Here is a 5,780-nt window from a genome sequence, read left to right as displayed (position 1 = left end):
GGGCCATGGCGAGCCATTTCAAAAAAGCTGCACAACTAACGTATAAAATATTGATAAATTTGCTCGGCCTGATGTGTGTGTAAAGTTTTACGAGTTGTCGTTCATATTTAGAACCTCATAATCAGCTTTGTTTTATTGCCGAACAGTGCAATGCCACTCCCACAACTTTTCACGAAAAAGGACGAATTTCGTATTGTGACATCCTCATGGCCGAAACAGTCATCCGAGCATATATGAGGGCGACCTTGTTGAGTTGCACGGAGAAAAACATCCAAGAAAATAACTTGTATTAGCTTTTACCAGTTGGTGGCGCTACTACTACGATGTAAAATAAGTTGGTAGATGTCTTCAGGGCTGAAGTATCCTCAAATGTGTACAACTTCGAGAAGATAGGATCATCTGAGTCATGTTGCCGGAGCTTTTGTTGCCACAGAGTACAATCGGACTTTTCAGCACCTTAATAGCCACGCCTTTTGCCAAAACGTCACAAAATTCGGCAGAGAGTAAGATCATTGTCTTGAGTCTTTTCTGACTAATTTTCAGTCGGATTCGTCAAAAGGGCACCGTGCAGTACGTGAAAATTAAAATAAAAACACATTTTTGATTCCACTTGGCGGCACTGTGTGTATAACAAAATAATAACATTAAGATGTCTTCAGGTCGGGACGTTTTATTTACAGGTGAAGGTTTGGATTTTTAGGAGCATGTGCAGGGGAGTTATTAAGCATTCATTTATTTGTATTAGGTTCATTTTGTCTTCTTATTATTGATATTTGACTGATTCATTAAAAGCAGACAATTATGTTTTAGGTTAATTTTTTACCTGACATGTTTCGGCGAGTCTTTCGCCTTCTTCAGAGTGTCGCATGATGGTGTCTTGAGCTGATGTTCCATGAGGGTGTGACTTACCTGTCAAAAAAATGAAAAAATCAGAGCAGTAAAAGAACAAGCACAACATGAACATTACAAATCAGCAATCACTGACCACTGCAAAAGGGAAAACCACATCATGGACCGGGAGAAGGGCAGGGTCATCCGCACAGAAGAGAACAAACAACAGCGCTGGATCAGAGAGGCCATTGAGATCTGCAAGCGAGGCATAAAAACCATGAACAGAGACAAGGGAGCCTTCATCCTCTCTACCACCTGGACCAGCATCTTGGCGGAGTGAACGGACAGCGGGGGGCGTGACTTGCCTTCATTCTTGTGACAGGTAAGTCACGCCCTCATGGAACATCAACTGATAAAGACGGGTCACAAGACACCATCATGTGACACTCTGAAGAAGGCGAAAGACTTTCGTATTGTGACATGCTCAAGGCCTAAACACTCATCCGAGCAAATATAAGGTAGATTTTGTTAACCTGCCCGGAGAAAAACATCAACGAAAATAATTTGTATTTGTTTTAACCAGTTGGTGGCGCTACCACTGCGATCAAAAATAAGTTGGCAGCCGTCTTCAGGGCCTGAATATCCTCAAATGTGAAAGATTTCCAGAAGATGGATCATCTGAATCATTTTGCAGGAACTTTTGTTGCCACGGAGAATAATCAGACTCTGCGGCACCGTAATAGCCACGCCCTTTGAAGGAAAGTCATAAAAATAGGGATAGAGTAAGATCAATGTCTTGAGTCTTTTCTAGCCAATTTTCAATCGGATTCGTTAAAAGGGCACCGTGCAGTACGTCAAAATGTAAAAATTTATATTGATTGGCGCAAGGTGTATAACTGAATATAAACATATAGATGTCTTCAGGTACCGACTCTTTATGTACATGTGAAGTTTTGGATTTTTAGCAGCACGTGCAGGAGAGTTATTAAGCATTTTGTCCATTGCGGCGAAGGAAATCTTAAGTGAAAACTTTGAAGCCCCGCCCCCGTCATATAGTATTTCGGAAACAAAAAATTTTAGCCCCAGTGTTTGTCCCAGGTCTTAAGATGCTCCAGACAGAACTTTAAGGCAATCAGATGAAGCCTTTAGGATCAGGGTGCAAAAGAATGACCCCTGTAAACATGCAAAAAAGGGCAAAAGTCGGACTTTCAAAAATTCATAACTCACTTCCTGTTCATATTAGACGTTAAAATATCAAATTTTTCGCCATGCCCGATGAGACTGCCAAGTTTGGTGAGTTTTTGTGCATGTTTCGGGGGTCAAAAATGCGATCGAACAATCGGAAAAATAATAATAATAATAATTTCTACAAAAACAATAGGGACTTCGCAGCGGTCGCTGCTCAGGCCCTAATAATAATAATAATAATATTATTAATAATAAAAGTAATAATATTTTCTACAAAAACAATAGGGACCTCGCAGCCGTCGCAGCTCGGGCCCTAATAACAATTTCTAGAAAAACAATAGGGACCTCGCAGCGGTCACTGCTCGGGCCCTAATAATAATAATAAAAATAATAATAATTTCCACAAAAACAATGGGGACCTCGTAGCGGTCGCTGCTCGGGCCCTAATAATAATTTCTACAAAAACAATAGGGACCTCGCCGCCGTCGCTGCTCGGGCCCCAATAATAATTTCTACACAAAGTCCATTGTGGTGACCCGCCCCCTTTTAAGGAAATTAAAAATGGCCGACTTCCTGTAAAACCTAGCTCATTGCTCCAAGAGACTTTTTTGTAGGTCTTGGTCTTATACATACAGTGAACCCTCGCTACTTCGCGGTTCACCTTTCGCGGGTTCAGTGCTTCGCGGGTCTAAAAAATATTCGGGGGCATTGTAGTTTCGCCGAGCGGCACGACGGGGCGCTGGAGCGGTTAGACGGCCGGCGTGCGCCGAAGAAGAGCGTGGGCGAAGAGGAGAGTGGACGAAGAAGAGCACGTTCCCCCGGACACGATCGGTGGCGACGTTTCGCGCGGTTTGGACCGTACCAGAGCTCCGGCCGGCGTGCGTGGCAGTTAAGCCGTAGAGGAACACCTTCCCCGGGCACGGGCGGTGCCAAGCGGCCCCTAAGTTTAACCGAATGGAAGCTCCGGAGGAGGAGGGCATGCTCGCGTCACAGTAAGCCGAAGAGGAGCACCTTCCACGGGCACGGGCGGTTCCAAGCGGCCCCTAAGTTTAACCGAATGGAAGCTCCGGAGGAGGAGGGGATGCTCGCGTCACAGTAAGCCGAAGAGGAGCACCTTCCCCGGGCACGGGCGGTTTCAAGCGGCCCCTAAGTTTAACTGAATGGAAGCTCCGGAGGAGGAGGGCATGCTCGCGTCACAGTAAGCCGAAGAGGAGCACCTTCCCCGGGCACGGGCGGTGCCAAGCGGCCCCTAAGTTTAACCGAATGGAAGTTCCGGGGGAGGAGGGCGGGCGTGTGTCACAGTTAAGCCGAATTGGAGCACCTCTTCCGCCCGGGCACGAGCGGAGCGCGAGGCTGTCAGTTATGAATGAATAAATGAATAAATAAATAAAGAATGCCACCTTTCATTTCACAGGGTACACCGGACGGCGTACCAGCAGGTAAAAGTCGGAGTAATTAAATAAATACAAAAAGAATGGCTGGGGAATTAAAAAATAATATGTTTTAATAATAATTTGTTTTTTTTGTTATAACATGAATTTCACTCTCTCTCTCCCCGTATATATATATATATATATATATATATATATATATATATATATATTTATATATTTATTATATATATTGTATTTTTTTTAAGCATTTTTGAAGGTGTGCCGCTACTTCGCGGATTTTCAGTTTTCGCGGGTGGTCTCGGTCCCCATTAACCGCGATAACCGAGGGTTCACTGTACTCCATAAAATTTACAAAAGGCGAGGTGAAACACTCAACCAGGGTTGCTTTTTTGAACATTTCTCGAGGGCCATGGCGAGCCATTTCAAAAAAGCTGCACAACTAACGTATAAAATATTGATAAATTTGCTCGGCCTGATGTGTGTGTAAAGTTTCACGAGTTGTCGTTCATATTTACAACCTCATAATCAGCGTTGTTTTATTGCCGAACAGTGCAATGCCACTCCCACAACCTTTCACGAAAAAGGACGAATTTCGTATTGTGACATCCTCATGGCCGAAACAGTAATCCGAGCATATATGAGGGCGACCTTGTTGAGTTGCACGGAGAAAAACATCCAAGAAAATAACTTGTATTAGCTTTTACCAGTTGGTGGCGCTACTACTACGATGAAAAATAAGTTGGTAGAAGTCTTCAGGGCTGAAGTATCCTCAAATGTGTACAACTTCGAGAAGATAGGATCATCTGAGTCATGTTGCCGGAGCTTTTGTTGTCACAAAGTACAATCGGACTTTTCAGCACCGTAATAGCCACGCCTTTTGCCAAAACGTCACAAAATTCGGCAGAGAGTAAGATCATTGTCTTGAGTCTTTTCTGACTAATTTTCAGTCGGATTCGTCAGAAGGGCACCGTGCAGTACGTGAAAATTTAAATAAAAACAAATTTTTGATTCCACTTGGCGGCGCTGTGTGTAAAACAAAATAATAACATTAAGATGTCTTCAGGTCGGGACGTTTTATTTACAGGTGAAGGTTTGGATTTTTAGGAGCATGTGCAGGGGAGTTATTAAGCATTCATTTATTTGTATTAGGTTCATTTTGTCTTCTTATTATTGATATTTGACTGATTCATTAAAAGCAGACATTTATGTTTTAGGTTAATTTTTTACCTGACATGTTTCAGCGAGTCTTTCGCCTTCTTCAGAGTGTCGCATGATGGTGTCTTGAGACCAGTCTTTATCAGCTGATGTTCCATGAGGGTGTGACTTACCTGTCAAAAAAATTAAAAAATCAGAGCAGTAAAAGAACAAGCACAACATGAACATTACAAATCAGCAATCACTGACCACTGCAAAAGGGAAAACCACATCATGGACCGGGAGAAGGGCAGGGTCATCCGCACAGAAGAGAACAAACTACAGCGCTGGATCAGAGAGGCCATTGAGATCTGCAAGCGAGGCATAAAAACCATGAACAGAGACAAGGGAGCCTTCATCCTCTCTACCACCTGGAGCAGCGTCTTGGCGGAGTGAATGGACAGCGGGGGGCGTGACTTGCCTTCATTCTTGTGACAGGTAAGGCACGCCTTCATGGAACATCAGCTGATAAAGACAGGTCACAAGACACCATCACAGGGTTCGAAGTTAACTTTAAAAACTGCTTGCCCATAGGGCAAGTGCCACTAAAATTTGCCTTGCCCGAGTGGCCAAATTACTTGCCCAACTTGGGCAAGTGACAATTTTTTTTCTCTTGCCCTGAGTGACTTTTTGTATGACAAAGTGTCTAATTACAAATTGCATGAATTTTTTGTTCGGACAGTTCCCGCCTAGAAAGAATTAAAAATACGTTACAATCATAAGGGTTGCTTATAGAAAAATGTATCATGTATTAACACATTAATTAGGTGTCTGCTGACCCAGGATTATGTTATTGTTATGTTATGTTATATATGAAAGAGAATGTGGAATGACACTGAACGATGGAAGGTGGAAGGATGTGGAAAGATTGTGAATGACATTGAATGATTTGGAATGACACTGAAAGATTTTGAATAATACTGAATGACACTGAATGAAGTAAAACTTTCTGGGAACGGGCCAATTCAAGATAGCTGCCGCACTGTGGGGGAGGCTTTGGTACCAAATTTGGAAAGAGACCCAAACGGTTGGGTCCATTTTATATCAGTGTGGGGGTGAAACGTTGGTCTCGGCGGAGCTGTCTGAATATTGGAGAAGTTAGAAGACAAAGTAAAACAGAACAATTAAAATCACTCTTCAAATACATATTGTTTGGTGGGCAGAGCATGATTT

The sequence above is a fragment of the Idiotropiscis lumnitzeri genome, unplaced genomic scaffold (assembly GCF_059441095.1).
Source record: "Idiotropiscis lumnitzeri isolate Australia: NSW breed Sydney's pygmy pipehorse unplaced genomic scaffold, RoL_Ilum_1.0 HiC_scaffold_86, whole genome shotgun sequence".
NCBI classification, from domain to species: domain Eukaryota; kingdom Metazoa; phylum Chordata; class Actinopteri; order Syngnathiformes; family Syngnathidae; genus Idiotropiscis; species Idiotropiscis lumnitzeri.
This window is presented reverse-complemented; position numbering follows the sequence as displayed.